The sequence below is a fragment of the Monodelphis domestica genome, chromosome 7 (assembly GCF_027887165.1).
Source record: "Monodelphis domestica isolate mMonDom1 chromosome 7, mMonDom1.pri, whole genome shotgun sequence".
Classification (NCBI taxonomy): domain Eukaryota; kingdom Metazoa; phylum Chordata; class Mammalia; order Didelphimorphia; family Didelphidae; genus Monodelphis; species Monodelphis domestica.
In genome coordinates, this window is record NC_077233.1 from 140,625,427 (window position 1) to 140,642,693 (window position 17,267).

The following is a 17,267-nucleotide window of genomic DNA, read 5'->3' on the forward strand; positions in this document are numbered from 1 at the left end:
ACTTTAAGATTTTAATGTGGGCCCCTCTATGATTTTAAGCAAGTCACTTAACGTTTCATGGCCTCTTTTTCTTCATCTATAAACAAGAGGTTGGAACCATGGAACTCTTCGATTCCTTCCTGCTCATAATCTCAGTTCCTAAGACTGAGGTCCAAATTCATTCTAAAATTTTAGCCATATGACTCATAGTGAACTTATGGTCCACTAGAACCCTGAGATCTCTTTCAGACAAGATACTATCTAATAATGCCACTACTGTCTTATATTTATGGAGTTAAATTTTTTTAACCTGAGTGCAAAACGTTATATTTATTCTCAGGAAATCTTATTTTATTAGTTTTGCCCCAATATTCCAACCTGACCTGATTATATCATCCAGTATAATTATGCTTTCCTGTTTTGTGTCATCTAAAAGTTTTGATGATTGCTACCTATGCCTTCATCTGATTTGTTGACAAAAATATTAAAAAGCATGAGGCCAAGCACAAATCTAGTACTTCCCCTAGAAATCACTAGACTGTTACTGCCTATTCACTGATTCCACCAAAATCCACCAATTCCAAGACCTTCAGACAGAGCTATAATCTAATCCACATCTCTCCTTTGCTAAAGCAATACTTTACTTTGCTAAAATCTTGGTAAAATCCATCTTGGAAACTCCTCTGATAAACCAGTCTAATAACTGACAAAAACAAAATATATTCATTAAATGAGTTTTTAAGAACCCCAAGAACATGACTAATCTGATGGTATACTAACTGGTACCACTCTAAAACTCTAACAGCATTGCCACTTCAGTAACCCACTCAGATGAGATGGTTGGACTTTGACTTGACAATGCTGCCCTGCTTCCTGAGTCATCCTAAAACAGGTGGCAAAGAGGGCCATGGAAGCTATCCTTAGAATACACAAGCAAATCTACCTACAGATTATAAACTTCTCTGAATTTGTAAGTCACATTGGATTGATCAGTAAAATCCATGACTTAGCCATTCACACACAAAATCAGGTAGCATAGTATATAGTACAGTGATGGTGAACCTTTTCAAGATGGAGTGCCAGGCCCCATGCCACCCACCTCCGCAGGTCAAGTACTATGTTTGCCTGCCTACCCAGAGACCAAGTGCCAGGTGTACCCTGCATCCCCTTACCCAACACAAGGGAGGGAGAAAGCTTTCCCATTGGGTTGCTGGGCAGAAGGGTGGGTGAAGGGAAGAATGTTCTCAGGAATTGTAAAGAGGAGGGGAGTGACCTGAGAGCTCCACTCCCCTCCAGGTCTGCCACCTGTGAGCTACCCACCTTAACCATGTACACTCCCATTGGGCTGCTAGGCAAGGAAGCAGGTGATGAAAAAATGTCCTCGGGCATGATGGAGAGGGGAAAGGGAGCAGCTCCACTAGAGTTCCTCCACCTTTCTAGAAACAAACTCTGGGGGTGAGGAAGGAGGGCAGCCACATGCCCACAAAGAATGTTCTTCCTACCATCTTTGGCACCCATGCCATAGGTTTGCCATCACTGATATGGTAGATAGAAAGCTGGTCTCAAATCTAGGAAGAACAGACAGGGTTCAAGTCTTACCTCTGACCCATACTGACTCTGTTCTCTGGACAAATCACCATGCCAAGAGCATTCTCAGTGCTTTAAGTCAGATGTATGAAATATGTGGTTTTGCTTGCGACACTATTAGTTTTGTACCAGATTAAAATGTAATTGGGAAATACTTCACCAAATAAATAAAAATTCAATAAAATGGGTAATTTAAAACTCAGTCAACATGTGACATAGGGATTCTTATATATTGATTAGTGGCCTCCATTTCTTTTTGAGTTTGATACCACTGCTCTAAGTACTCTCTAAGACTATGATTTACAGAAAAGATGTTGACCTAAATTGGTAGGGGGAGATCCCAATCAGAATATCATAGGTGCATTATTAGGGAAAACAAAGCATCTTGCCCAGATTATTCATAAGCATATGGATGAGAAGTCCTTGAAATGGCCCATCAGGATATATATTTTGGGCAGACACTTTTGAAGGATGATGAGTTGGACTCAGATTTCCATGGAAGGTGGAAATTGGACGATATCATACTTAGGAGATTGTGTTGCGTACACAAGGAAGATTGCCAACTGTTTTAAAAGCCCGTCTTTTTCTTTGGACACTGCTGTCCTTTCAGTGATACTCCATGACTTTGAATCATGGAACCACAGAGTCACAGGAAAATAAAAAATAAAGGGTGAAACAAAAGGCAATGGAAGAAGAGAGGTAGCTTTTTTTTTTTTTAAGCTGTAGAATATTCTCAATAATGGCTTACTCTGAGGAAAAGATTTTATCAGGGACATCCATCTGTAAAACAAAAGAAGAATGGGGCAGCCACATAGCAAAATCAATAGATTCCTAGCTCAGGTACTTTCTTAGCACTTGTGAAATACTTAAGGAACAAGATGAAGACTTCTTGTTGATCATCTATAGAGGATGTAGAGAGGAATTGAGGGATAACCTTCTTTGCTATGGAGGGCATGTTTAGAATACCCCAAACGGTCTGATAAGAGCCCTTAAAGTTGATTCAAAGTCAAAGGTGAAAATGGAATTTTACCCCCAAAGACAGAGAGGAACTGCTAGTTCTTGGTCACCCCAGAATCAAAAGCAACCCCAAAACATGGAGATGCATTGGGGGTATAGGTTGTGAATTTTCTGCACATCTCCCACTGTGCTTTACAAAGGGAAAGTAAAGCACTCAAGAAAATATTAGCTTTTCATCTATCCTAGAAACCATAATGAAAGGGAAATGCTCACTTAACTTCCAAGAAAGGATCTATTTGTAGGACTTCCAGGCAAAACGGCCTTGAATACTAAGGTGGGGAGTTATGTTCTTACTCTTTCTCTTGTCAGAGAATAAAATTTAAAATGCTCTTCTCCAAAATGTGCATAATCTTAGCCTATAAAACGTGAGATTTATGACGACACTTAACTGGCAATTAGATGGTAGAATAACTGCAAAATGCACAACTTTACACATGTAAGTCAAATGTATTCAAGGGATTTCCCTTTTATTGAACATAAAATGCAAGCTTTTGATTTCTCAAGTGAAAAATTTGCATGGTAATTTGTTTCCCAGTATTTGCTGCCAAATGGGCAGTTCTCTAGAATTGAACCCAGAAGGACTGTGGATGGGAAGAAAATGGTATGGATCCATTAGTAGCTTACATTAAATTCCAACCAGGAGAGTGCACTGCCCCCTAAGTGGGCTCCAAAGTCTGACCACTACAGGAAGAAGAGCTATCCCACCTGGAAAAAAAAAGCCTATTAAGACCCTCAATAAAGACCCATCTTGTTAATTCCTCTCCTCTGTTCTGTGAGCAAGGCATAGAACAGCCCTTGCAGAAAGCCATGACCCACTTTTGCCTTTCCTTTTTCCCAAGGATCTTTGTAATTCCTCATGGTTTGCTGACCCCTTTCCAGGGCACATTCTTCATAGCTGTCTTCTATGTTCAGGATAACCCTATTAACTAATTCATGCAGAGGGGTTAATAACTAACATTAGCTTAATGTGGATTCCTTCTCTGGGGAACATTTATATTTTAGCAGCAACCTTCCATGCCCTACCTCATAATTATCCATGTGTATATCTTCTTCCACTAAAGTACCATGCACCAATTTGGTTTTTATCTTTTTTTTATGTTCTTTTGCCCACATATGTGTATCACTTTCCAGTGAACCTCCCCCACAACAAATATCTCAATGTATTCCTCCCATGTAACAAATAAGTATAGTTAAGTAAGCAGAATAAAACAATAGCCATGTCTGATAATATACACCTCATTCCTACATATTTGTCCCAAAAGTTTAGCGAGACAAGCTTCATCAGCAGTCCTCTGAAGTCACAACTGGTCACATCATTGATCAGAGTGTGAATGTTTCATTGCTGTTTTTCCTCTTATTATTGTGGTCATCATGTAAATTGCTCTTGTCTTACTTACTTCACATTGCATCAGTTCATACAAATCTTCCTAAATTAATTTGAACTCTTCATATTTGTTACTTCTTGTGGCACAATAATATTCTGTTCTATTAATATATCCATACCCAATTTATTATATACATTCATGTTGTAAGGGTAAATTTAGGGTTGAGACTGAATATAAATTTAATTGGTCGCCGGGGATTTAATTCAAATCCCAAAATAAATACTCAAGTCAGTTTGGAAATTTTATGGTGGTTTAATAAATATAGAGGGGAGGAATTAAGAAGAAGAGAGAGAGAAAAAGGTATAGGATTTATCCAGCCTAGCCTGAGACAAGGGCAGTTCAGAGACTTTCCAGCCATGAGGTCTCCTCTGAGATGAGGGACCTCTAGGAGGATGGCATTTTTAGGGAAACTAAAAAGAGAAAGGAATCAGCCTAAATTCCGAGAGAGCTCAGTCAAGATGCCTCACCTGAACTAGGCTACTAATCTTCTCCCAGTATTGTATCAAGGATGCTCACCACCAAACCTAGACAATAGCTGCAGCCATGCCAAGATGCCAAGATGCCCAGCATGCTGCCACCAGCCACTCTCTGCCACAAGAGCCAGAGCCATCTCTCAGCAAAAAGCGACAGGAGAGAGGAAGTGACACAAAATATATAGACCATTTTTACATCACTTCCTGCATCTCACATGTACCAATGGTAGCTTAAGCTTGACTTAGGTCAGCCTAGGGGGTCTGTAAGTAGTTTCTGATTTGTCATTTGCTAGAACATGTCTGTCATAGGCCATCCTTTTCAACACTTAATCCTTAAGTAGGGGTGTAGACATTCCTGTTTTGTTAGACTAAGCATGGTGTAGTAAATCTAAAATTCACAGTGTACAATTCATATATTCATATATAATTTGTTCAGGCATTCCCTAGTCAATAGACATGTTATTCTCTGCTACCACAAAAGTTTGTTATTAATAATTTTTTGTACACATGGGCTTTTTCTCTCTGTCTTTGATCTCTTTATGATACAGACTGTCAGATAATTTTAGGGTTGTGACTTTAAATCTAGATTTAAATGGTCGCCAAATAAAATTCCCAAGTCAGTCTGGAAATTTATGATGATTTAATTAATATAGAGGGAAGGAATTTAAGGCAAAGGAAAAAAGAGGATATAGGATTTCTCCTACCTGGTTTATGCCAGGGGGGAGTTTTAAACTCCCCACCTCTAGGTCTCTGAAGAAGATTAGAGGCTTCTGAGAAGAAAAAGTTGGAAAGTAAAGAAGGAAAATTCAACCAGAAACTCACCACTGAACTGGACAATAGCTTGTAGCCACACTAAGATGCCAAAAGGCTCAGCATGTAGCTCTCAGCTAACTCTCCACCACCAATCAGGGAAAGAGAGAGTGTCCTTGAGGGGTGAAAAATTTCTTTTATATAGACCTTTCATCCTTGTGTCTCCTCCTCTAAATTTTCACATCTACCAATCACATTAAAGGCTTTTTCTCCAGGACTGCCCATACTTTTAGTTCTCACCTTCTTTGATGTGATTATACCTTTAGAGTTACTTAACACTTCTTTGTTAAGTTCACCTTTTGTGATTAATTTAACCTTTATAGTTACTTAACACCTTTTTGTATTCAATCTAAAAATAGACTTAGCTTAAAGTTCTAGCTTCACTATAAGGTGAGAACTAAGTACCTTCATTGTTCAATCAGGAGATTACAACTTTATCTTCTCCTAAAGTATGGTCTAAGTAGGGTGGAGTAGTTTTTAAAGTTCACAATACCCAATAGTAGTATCATTAAATCAGAAGATATGTATATTTTTGTGAATTTTTAAAAGCATAATTCCATTTCCCCCTAGAATGGTTGGATCCATCACACCTCTTTTGACAATACATTAGCATGACTATCTTTATGCAGCTCCTCAGAATTTACTATTTTTGTTTTCTGTCATCTTTTTCATTCTGGTGGGTATAAGGTGAAAACTTAAAGTTGTTTTATAACTTATTTATCTATAATATGGATATAATAATAGCACTGATCTCACTGAGTTGTGAGGCTCAAATGAGATAATCTCTAGTAAGTACTTTGCAAACTTTATGTTTAAATGTCTAAAATTTGTTTGTTACATCAAAAGGAATCATTTGACAAAAAGATATATGCATATATAAAACTGTCTTACTCATTTTCGTTTTTCAGTTCTTTCTCTGGAGGTGAACATACACAAGTTATTCTTCAAACGATATTTCCAATGTCATATATGACATTTTCTTGGTTCTGCTTGTTTCACTTTATAATTTCATGTAGATCTTTCCATTTTTTAAAATTAACCTGTTTGTTATTTCTTATAAAGCAGTAAAATATACCACAACTTAGCTATTCCCCAACTGACAGGCATCCTCTTCATTTCCAGTCCTCTTCATTTCCAGTTCTTTGCCACCACAAAGAAGGCTATTATAAATATTTTAGAACATATAGGTTATAATTCTCTTCCCTGATCATCTTAGCAAACAAACTTAATAATGATATTGTATTGCTGAATTGAAAGGTATACAGAGTTTTATTAACTCTGGGCATAATTAAAAATTACTCTCCAAAATGGTTGGATTAGTTCACAGTTTCATCTCTACTGTATCAGCGTCCCCATTTTTCCATATCCTCTAAACATTTGTCATTTTTCTATTATCATTTTAGACAATCTGACAAGTATGAGATGCTAGCTCAGAGTTGTTTTGATTTATATTTCTCTAATCAATAATGACTTAAAGCATTTTTAAAACATGGTTATATATAGCTTTAATTTCTTCATCCAAACACTTTCTTTTCATATCTTTTGACCATTTATCAATTGGAGAATGGCTCATACTCATAAATTTGATAGCTCTCTATGTATTTAGATAGAAGTTCTCTATGCAAGAATTGTCTATAAAAATTTCCCTAATTTTTTGTTTTCCTTCTAATCTTGGCTACATTAATTTTATTTGTATAAAATCTTTTTAATTTAATGTAGTTAAAATTATTTGCTTTATATGTCACAATACTTTTCTCTTATTTATTCATAAATCCTTCAAGCAATATACAAATGCTTATTTTTATTGTTCTAATTGGGAGAAATTTTTCTTCCTTTTTTTTTCAGCCTTTACCTTCCATCTTGGAATCCATACTGTACATTGGTTTCAAGGTAGAAGAATGGTAAAGGATAGGCAATGGGGGTTAAATGACTTGTTCAGAGTCACACAGCTAGGAAATACCTGAGGCCAGATTTGAACCCAGCACTTCCCATCTCTAGGCCGGCTCTCAATCTACTGAGTCACCTACTTGCCCCCTTTGGAATATTTTTTAATACAGTTCCTTAAAGATGTTGCAGTTGAATCTGGAATCAGGAAGTTATGAATTCAAATCTAGTCTCTGGCAAATTTTAGCTGTCTGATCCTGTGCAAATCATTTAGCCTTTGCCTACCTTAAAATTCTAATCTGTAAAATGGTAATAATAATAGCTCCTGACTCCCAGAGCTGTTGTGAGGATAAATGAAATCATATTTGTAAAATACTTTATAAAATGTAAAGCACCTTATAAATGATAGCTATTTCTATTAACTCTCATGACTGTCAATAGTTTGTATTTTTTCTTTTGAAAATACTGTTCATATTTTTTTACTACTTACCTAGAGAATTCCCCAATGTTACTGAAGAAGGCTCTGGGTTCTTCAAAACTATGACATCAGGAGGTGAGCTAAAACCATGTAGGTCTTCCTAAGTTGGAAAAGCTTCAAATATCAACCTAGAGATTCAAATTCAAATTCAATAAATATTCAGTAAGCATCTATGATATGCTTAGACATTCAAAGTAAGCACAGACAACATAAGGTCAAAAGATCCATATAATTGTGACTTTGTCTCCTTGAAAGGTCTGTGTATCTCCACTGATTATGATATTATATACATATGGATATATATTTATATATGTTTGTATATATGTATGCACGTATATATGGGGGACAGAAGGTGAGATTCAAAAAAGGATAAATACAGACCAGAGATAAGATGTAAGAGTAGACTTTGGTCCTTGGCAATAAATCCTTTGCTTAATTATTAGTACCCTTTTCTTCTAGTCCCAGAGGGGCTATTCAATTCTCAATGACACTCTCAACTCAGCAGATGAAAGTAGCCAGGGATGATGGGGAAGTGGCAAGATTTTCTAAATGGCACCTAGTTCCTTGGCCCAACTACTTAGAGAAAAGAGCGAAATACTTGGGATAATGCTACTTTAAAATCCTGGACCTAACCTCCTAGAGAGAGGAGGCCGAATTTTAGACAATGATAAGTTACTGGACCCAGCTTCCTTGGGGAGAAGTGGAGCCATAAGCCCTCCTTTACTACCATGAGTTATACAAACTATGAGGAAGGCCAGTCAGTTAGCTTAAAATCAACCCCAAATGCTTCATTGTCTTCTAGGTGAGTTTTATGTGTAGTACTATGAGTTTAGTGGTCTTATAGAGGTCCCTAGGGAGAAACAGGAATTAAAATAAAATATTGTTTGACTTTCTAACAGTCTAGAATGGTATTCTGAGTTTGGAGGAATGACTCTGTAGGCTTAAGGCTGGGAAATGAAACTCCCCAGAGAAGGAAGGACAATTGTTTTGATGGCTTATGGACTACTAGGAATCCTTTGTGCTGTTTACTTGCATAGGAACCAAAGGCCATTGTTTTCTGACTGCTGAGACTTAAATATGAACTATATATTCGATTCCATGGGGAAATTCTGGATTGGGGTATAAGCCAATTAGCAACTTGGAGAAAGCCACCCAAGACTGAACAAAGTTCATTTGTTTTAGACCATAGGACATATCTGTAAAGTACTGTGCTAGGTACTGGGGAGAAAAAACAAACCAACAACAACAAAAACAATCCTGAAAGATTCTTGGCCTCAGGGAGTATCCATCATGTAAGAACCACTTTTGCTAAGTTCAGTGAAACCTGAAAGTTGATCCTATGACAAAAGTTTTAGTCATCTCACATGATGAGGGTTGTCATTTAAGTTTCAGAGAGGCTGCCATCTGCATCAATGTGAGGAATGCCTACACTGATGAAAAGAATCTCTTGAAGTATTAAAGAAAGTCTGAATATCTTATTTCTTTTCCCCAAATTGCAAGAGCCTTGGGCCATGCCCCATTCATCCTGTAGAACAAGAAAAGTGGAGCCTGAGCTAGATTAAAATATAATTGGGAAAGATGTATAACAAAATAAATAAAAACACAATACAACACATATAATGCTAAGGCTAACGGTTTTCTAAGTGAATATGTAGCCCATAGGGATATGTTTCTATTTGAGTTTGACACCACTGCTGTAAAGCATGCCACAGTGCCATTGCCCACAACTGGTACTCAATAAATTACTATGGAATGAAAACATGAAAGGAACAAAGATTTTATAGGTAATCTAAGAATATTGAGTAAAATGGAAATCAGTCATGGAATGGAATGGAATGTGGAAACTAAGAAGAAGCATCTTGGTAAGTGGGTCTCAGCACTAGGATATGGATTCTTAGATTTCTTGCATGAGATGACACCAACATGATCCTGATGTCAACAAAGTTGCATGGGTGAAGCACTTCCTCCACCCATATGATCCTATGCCAACTCCTCGAAACCATAGAAATAATTCATCATCTGAAGAACAGTTTCTGGAGGTGAACCTGTCTGCCCTTAGCTAGACTGGTCCTTGGATGATATACATAAAAAGTCTATCACTCAGGCTTTCCAGTTTAGTAGTGTCTTCCAATCCAAACTCCTCCTGAATAGCATGGAGTAGAACATGCCTATTGGGAGTGGGGTGGGGGACCATGAAGTCTCAGCTTAACTTTCTCTTCCCACTTTCTCAAGAGGCAGACACAAAGCTCCCAGTGTCTTGCCAACTTTGAAGGACCCAGCATAGTTCAGTCTCCTACTTTTTTCTACAAGACATTTTGTGTCTCTCCATATGAGTTTTCTGGTGGAAGCAAGTACCTTTCAAGGTAAAAGGCCTGGGAATCTGAGAAACTCTCTGGTGCTGGCTGTAAATGAGCATTTTGGTTCCATCAAGTCCATATGACCATGTCCCTGGGAAGGGTTGCTATGTAAGAAAAGGTATGTTATAGTTGAAAGTCAAAAACCTGAATCCAAAAGTAGTAGTCCATATGGCAATTCTTTCTCAGTATTTGGCTTGGAAAGTCTTGGCTCTTCTATTTACTGACCTCTGGTGAGTCATTTCACCTTTTTGAAAGTCCAATTTGCTCACCAGTAAAGCAAGGATAGTGATACATTTGCCCCTTATGTTAATGACGGCATCTTTCCTTGTCACTTTATTTGTTGTACTGTTCTATTAAATATATTTTATTTTCTACTGATATGTCCTCTGGCTGACTGTTAAAAATAAATGCATTGGTAGGGGCTTAGGAACTATGATTTTGAGTGGGTGCTCACTCTCAGAGTGCCTCAGATCTGGGGTTCTTTTTCTGGGGGCCCACGAATGAGAGGAACGATTTCAGGTATTACCATGTAAACAGTAATCAAGAACCAGGACATTTGACAGGATGATAATGACATACTGTAGTTCATAGGCAGGCAAGGCTTTTAAATTTTCTTCCAAATATAGATGACTCACCTTCTCCCCATGTAATTATTGTCCAACCTTTCAGTCACTGCAAAGGCAAAATTAATTATAGCAGTGTCTTTGCAGATAAGTGTCGGGAAGCATTTCATTGTTACTGTGTTAAATAATCATTCCAACGGATTTGGGTTATAAAACCATGTGTGGGGAGGATAGTGTGGAGAACACTGGACTCCTGGTTAAGAGTCCCAGCTCTGCCTATGACTCACTGTGTGACCTTAGGAAATTACTTCTCTGTTTTTATCCTCCTCAATTTCTCCTTCTGAAAAACTGAAGAACTGGGCCAAACAATAGGCAAAAGTCCCTTTTCCCGCTGAATCTGTGTTCTAAATGCTCCTATTCTGTGTTGTAGGCCCAGTTTCTTCTTCTAGCCCTGAGGCTTTGGGTTCAAAGGTCTAGTTTCCCTTCTAGCTCTGCCTTTCTATGCCTTGACTAGCCTTTTGTTCAACTTTATTCTTCTGCTATACTCTATGGAAGAAAGAGGTATTATTAAAATGGTGGTCCATCCTCAGTACTTAGCTTGAAAAGAAGCAATTGTAACTTGTGAAGCTGAGTCAAAAAAGCACAACACACTGTATTTTTTATTCATAAAAATAATTTACCTTAATTAATGACTTCCCAACATAATCACAGCTCCTTGATGTGTACCTGCCCTTTACACTTTGGAAGCCGGCAATTTTTAATATTTTACAAAAACCATAATTAACACACACATAATGATTGCCCTACAATGGCTGATAATCATTATGATGTTCATATGCTAATTTCAGGTTACACCAAATCCCAATTCTTAGAGATGGAAGGGACCTCGAGGATGTCTCATCTAACCCATACCTGCAGAAGGATTTTGTCTCTAGTCTTTGCTTGAAAATCTTCAGCTGGGCAGCTAGGTGGCTCAGGGGACAGAGAGCCAAGCCTAGAGAGGGGGCAGACCTGGGTTCAAATCTGCCTTGAGGTATTTCTAACTATGTGACCTTGGGCAAGTCACTTAGTCCCCATTGCCTAGCCCTTACTGCTTTTCTGCCTTGGAACTGACCCTTCGTTTGAATTCTAAGACAGAAGGTAAAGTTTAAAGAAAAAAAAAATCCTCCATTGAGGGGGAAATTATTCCTTCCCCAGTGCAATATTTTCCATGTTTGAGCCACAATAATTGTCAGAATATCTCAAGCCTAAATTCAACAGTGGGTCAACAATCATTTCTTTAAACACCTACTAAGTAAGGCAGCTGGTGATAGAGTGGACAGAGATTGGGCCTCAGAGTCAGAAAGCCCTGATTTAAAATCTAACCCTAAACACTTATGGGTGTGACACTTAACCTCTGCATGCCTCAGTTTCCCCAACTGTATAATGGAGATCATGATACCACCTAGCTCCCAGGGTTGTTGTGAGGATTAAATGAAATCTTTGTAAAACACTTAGCACAGTGCTTGGCACATACCAAGTATTGTATCATTGTTAGCTAGTTCCAGGCTAAACCCTGGAAATACAAAGAAAAGGCAAAGATAACCCCTGCCTTCAAGGAGTTTGCAATCTAATGGGGTTGGGGAAGGACACCATATGCAAACAGCTATGCATGTTGTTGTGAAACAAGTGAGAACAATGGAAATGTGAACATAAGGTATCCTGGATAAATTGGAAATAAGCTCAATGGCTAGTGTTAGTATTACAAATGACCAGGAAAGGTTGAGCTGAGACTATAAGACAACCAGAGAAGTCTGGAGACACAGAAAGGGAAGGAGAGCTTTAGAAGAATGGTGGGTGGGGATGGAAGACAAAAGACAGGAGACAGACAAGAGATGGAGAGTTTGGTGCAAGGAATGCTAAGGAGGTGAGTATCACTGAAGCATGCAGTACACATCATAGAGGCAGTTTGTCCCATCTATTCATCACTCCTTTTTTCTGCCTTCTTGGTCCAGGCAGAAGATTGCAACAATCTTGGCAGAACCATAATACAAGGACTATTTCCATTTTATAGATGAAGAAACTAAGGAGGTTAGCCCAACAAGGAGCGAAGACTCAGAGTTCCAGTCTTCTGATTTTGATTCCCAGATTTTACCTGGCATATGAAAAATAATATTTTTTTTATCTTTTCATCAGTCTCTTCCCTTTCTTCCATCTATAGGGATGGACTTTGCCTCTCTAGTAGATTATTCTCCTGGACTTTCCTAGGCTTCAATACTTTTAAATAATTATTTGTTATTAGAGACTATTTATAAGGGGGACAGCTGGATGGCTCAGTGGATGGAGAGCCAGGCCTAGAGATGGGAAGTCCTGGGTTCAAATGTGGCCTCAGACACTTCCTAGTGGTGTGACCCTGGGCAAGTCACTTAACCCCCATCGCCTAGCCCTTACCACTCTTCTGCCTTGAAACCAATACATAGCATTGATTCTAAGACAGAAGATAATTTTTAAAAGAAACTATTTATAGACATCCACCATCCACCAGAGTTGGGTACCCACCTTAGAGAAAGAGAAAGAGAGAGAGAGAGAGAGAGAGAGAGAGAGAGAGAGAGAGAGAGAGAGAGAGAGAGAGAGAGAGATACTACTCTATGGTCTCCTTGTAAAAATAATGACTATAGAGGGACAGCCAAGTGGCAGGGGATAGAGCATCAGGTCATCAGGTCTAGAGACAGGAGGATCTGGGTTCAAATTTGATCTCAGACTCTTCCCAGATGTGTGACTCTGGGCAAGTCACTTAATCTCAATTGGCTAGCCCTTACCGCTCTTCTGCCTTGGAACAAATACTTGTATAGATTCTAAGAGAGAAGGTAAGGGTTAAAAAAAATGAAATGAATATGGGCTATTACTTCTGTGATGAAAGAGCAATGAACCAATTAATAATTTGTATTTCTGCTCACCCTTCTATTCCCAAGGGTAATCATTAGTTGAAGCAAGAACTGCTGACTAGTTCAGAAGGATTTAGGCCATATGAACTGAGGCTAGCATCCTGGTGTGAAATCAAGGTGCCAATCCACTTGTGAAGATAATAATTGTAATAATGGACATTTCCATAATGCTTTAAAGTGTGCAAAATGCTTTATGTGGATTATCTTGTTTCATCCTCACAACGGTCCTTTAGAGTAAGTCACAGATATTACCATCATCATTTTAGAGACAGGGAATGTGAGCCAGAGAGAAGGTCAATGACGTATCTAGACATGTATTTAGGAAGGGTCCCAGTCAGAATTCAGATTCGAATCCTCCAAACTCCAAGGATAGAGTGGCCATATACTACAGGTCAGCCTGCTGCTCAAGCATGCTTTAAGGACTGTCTTTTACCTTCCTTTGCATCCCCAGTACTTAGCGCATCATCTAGCACACAGTGGGTACTTAATAAATGTTTATTGTCTGATTGGTATTGGTACGATATGGGGCAGAAGCTTTGCCTGAAAGATTTAAGGGTGTGGAAGTAGGTCCATTACTAGCTGTCAACGATTAATTGGATTGACTGGATTTTGACATGTCACTGATTTTTCACAGAACAAAAGTTCCAACGAGATAAACCTCCATAATTCAAAATGGAGACATCTACAATATCTACAAGACTATAAGATTCTTGAGGGCAAGAGCAGTTTCATTTTTGTCTTTGAATCCCCAGCACCTGGCAAAAGTAAATGCTTAATAATTAATTAATGTCATAGTAGAGGCTCGATGAATGCTTACTGGTGGAGTGATTATGAATTCCTGGGCAGTCCACTGACTTCCTCTCTTTGGTAATGCTCTGACCAGCAGGGAGGCTCTCAGGGAAATCCAGATGACTAATTTTGCTGGCACATGAAGGAATGGAAGGAATTTTGTTTGACCCACTCATCCTGGACGGTTCTCATGTGATAGAGTGTGAAGACTTCCCTTAGCACCACCGGCAGGATGAGAATAAATTGTTTCAATGGCCATGAAGGCGACTGAAGCACACACTGTGGAGTGCTTTGAGCTTGCTAAGACGTCAAAGGCACCAAGGTCATCCGCTGTATCCTGGACCATCATCAATCATCTTGACTTTTGTCTTGATGTGGGACTTTGATGACTCTGAAAAAGAAAGAAAAGCTGAAGACTCTGCAACTCTGGCTCACTTAAATCCAATTCAAGCACAATTCCAGACATGACCTCCTAATGTCATTGGTCCTCTTTGAAAATGAAGGTCAAAGAATAACAACAATGTGGTGTAGGGGGAAATCCAGCCAAGAGACTCACTTTCTGTCCCATCCCATTCCTGGTGGGATCCTTGGTTCCAAGAAAGGGGAGGCCCTCCCTGGTAACCTTCCAGAGCAGCTACATCTTTTTACAGTGCTCACATTATATGAAGGACCAAGAAGAATATGATTTGATGATTTGGAAAGTATGCTTAGACTTTCCTAGGTACTATTGACCTTTTCTACAGTTTCATCATTTTTCATACCAAATAAAATCATTAGCCAGGCACTCTTTGACTTCAAAAGTTCTCCTTCTGTGTCTAAACCTTCTTAGCAAAGATCTTGTGCTCGGTAATACATTCCTGGGGGAGAGATTTTAAACTTTGAAGAGAGGAAAGCAATTATTTCTCTACTTTAAATTGTATCATCTGCAGAAACACTGTATGACTTCTCTTAAACGGAGCTCACTAAGCAGTCTCTCCTGTCCTCAACCTTGATTTTTCACTTTCTGCACTCTCAAAGGAGGTGATGCCAATCTTCATTTCTACAAAATAAGCTCTGGATGCTGTAATTCTCTTAATGCAGTTGAAGACTGCTTTAGGGTTTTTAATTTTTTTTTGGCTGTCATATTGAGCTTCTGCACCACTAAAATACCCAGATCTTTTTTTCAGATTAATTAGCTTCTAGAAACATTTACCTTTTCTTGTAATTGTAAAGTTGATAACACCCAAGTGTAAAACTTTAAGGACCTGAGTTCACACCCTAACTCTGACACTTCAAATTGTGTGAATGGACGGAATTTTGACAATTTGCTAATCAGGCAAGTTATGAACAAGCTCTCTAGGTCTCAATTTCCTCATCTGTAAACTAAGAATGTTGGGTTATTTGACCTCTCAAGTCCCTTCAAGTTCTAAATCTGTGATCTTGTATCCAGATTAAGTTTAAGAAAGAAGTGACATCTGAGTTGAAGGGGCCAAATGTCAAAAGACAAAGATGGGGCAGGTGTTAGGAAATGCCAAAAAAGCAGGGAAGGATAAGATGACATGGGAGAACAACTAAGAGTCTAGTAGGGCTTGAATTTAAAATTCAGGAAGAGAAATAAAATTAAATAAGCCTAGAAAGATAGACTTGAAGCAGATTTTGAAAGGCCTTGAGTACCAAAGCTTGGAGTCTGATTTTACTACTAGGCAACAAGTTTTATGAGAGAAGAGGCCAGCCATATTTTAGGTCAGCTTTGGATCCTGTTCTAAGATACTATAGAGACATAAAAACAGGAGGAACTCAATATTCATTTGTTGAATTGGATTGCAACGAAGAGTGACCCAATGTTTTTCAAGAAGTAGATATGAATTGAGCAGCTAGGTGGTACAGTGGATAGAATGCTGGACTTCGAGTCAGGAAGACCTGAGGTCAAATCTAGCCTTACACTTATTAGCTGTGTGACCCTGGCTGGGCAAGTCATTCTCATTTCTGCTTGATTCAGTTTCCCCATGTATAAGATAGAACTAATGTAAGCCCAGAATTGTTGTGAGGATAAAATGCAATTATGTGTGTAAAGCAAAACTTTGCAAAGCACTATATAATGTGGTAGTTATTCTTATTGTCATTGTCTAATGAGATTACTTTGACATAACAGTAATGATGTATTAGAAAGGGTGGGATCTGAAAGTAAAGATTATTACAGTAACCCAGGAAAGAGGTGATGAGGATTTCAACTAAGAAAGTGACTATGGGAAAAGAAAGGGAAGGTGTGATGCAAGTAAGATTACAGAGGTAGAATATGATAGAATTAATAACTGATATGGACATGCAAGAGAAGCACTGAACCTACAATTCTCATGCCCTGTACAAGCTTGACAAGATAAATCCTCAAATCTACTTTTTTAAGACAAATTCATTTGGGACATAGGAAGATAACACCCTGTGATCCATTTAGTCGGGGGTGGGATAGGGTTCACTTGTAAGGCAGTGCCTATGTTATATAACCTGTAAGTTTCCTTTTGTAACATATGGACAGTTAGAGGGTCACACACACATACTCTGGGGAACTAGAGAGAGGGAAAGAAAGAGTTGAGAGAAAAGAAGAGAAGGGAAGAGATTGATCTCTTCTCCTCTCTTCCCCTTAGGGAAGGTAACCTGCCTTTGTCTCCTTGAGGGACAGAATATGTCTCCTCAGAGAGTGGTTTGGGAGGTAGCAATTAAACTAGAGGCAAGAGCTTTGGAGAAATGGCACACAGCTTCCCTTCTTGGTCTTAGCTATGGTTGAGAGACCAGATGAATCTTCCTGTCTCTGGGTCCTTCAAATAAACCAACTGCCACTTCTCCTCCCCTCCAAAATCTGTAGTTACTCCTCTGCCCAGAGGAGAGGATTATTCCTTTGGATCTAGTTATTTGGATCCCTAGGATCCTGAGTTAACCTTCCCTTTTGGGGAGAGGTATGATTCTCCCCAAGTCTTCAGCTCCCCTTCTTACAGTCAGGAACTAGGCCAGAACTGATCTAAGTAATAACACTTTATTTGAGATCAC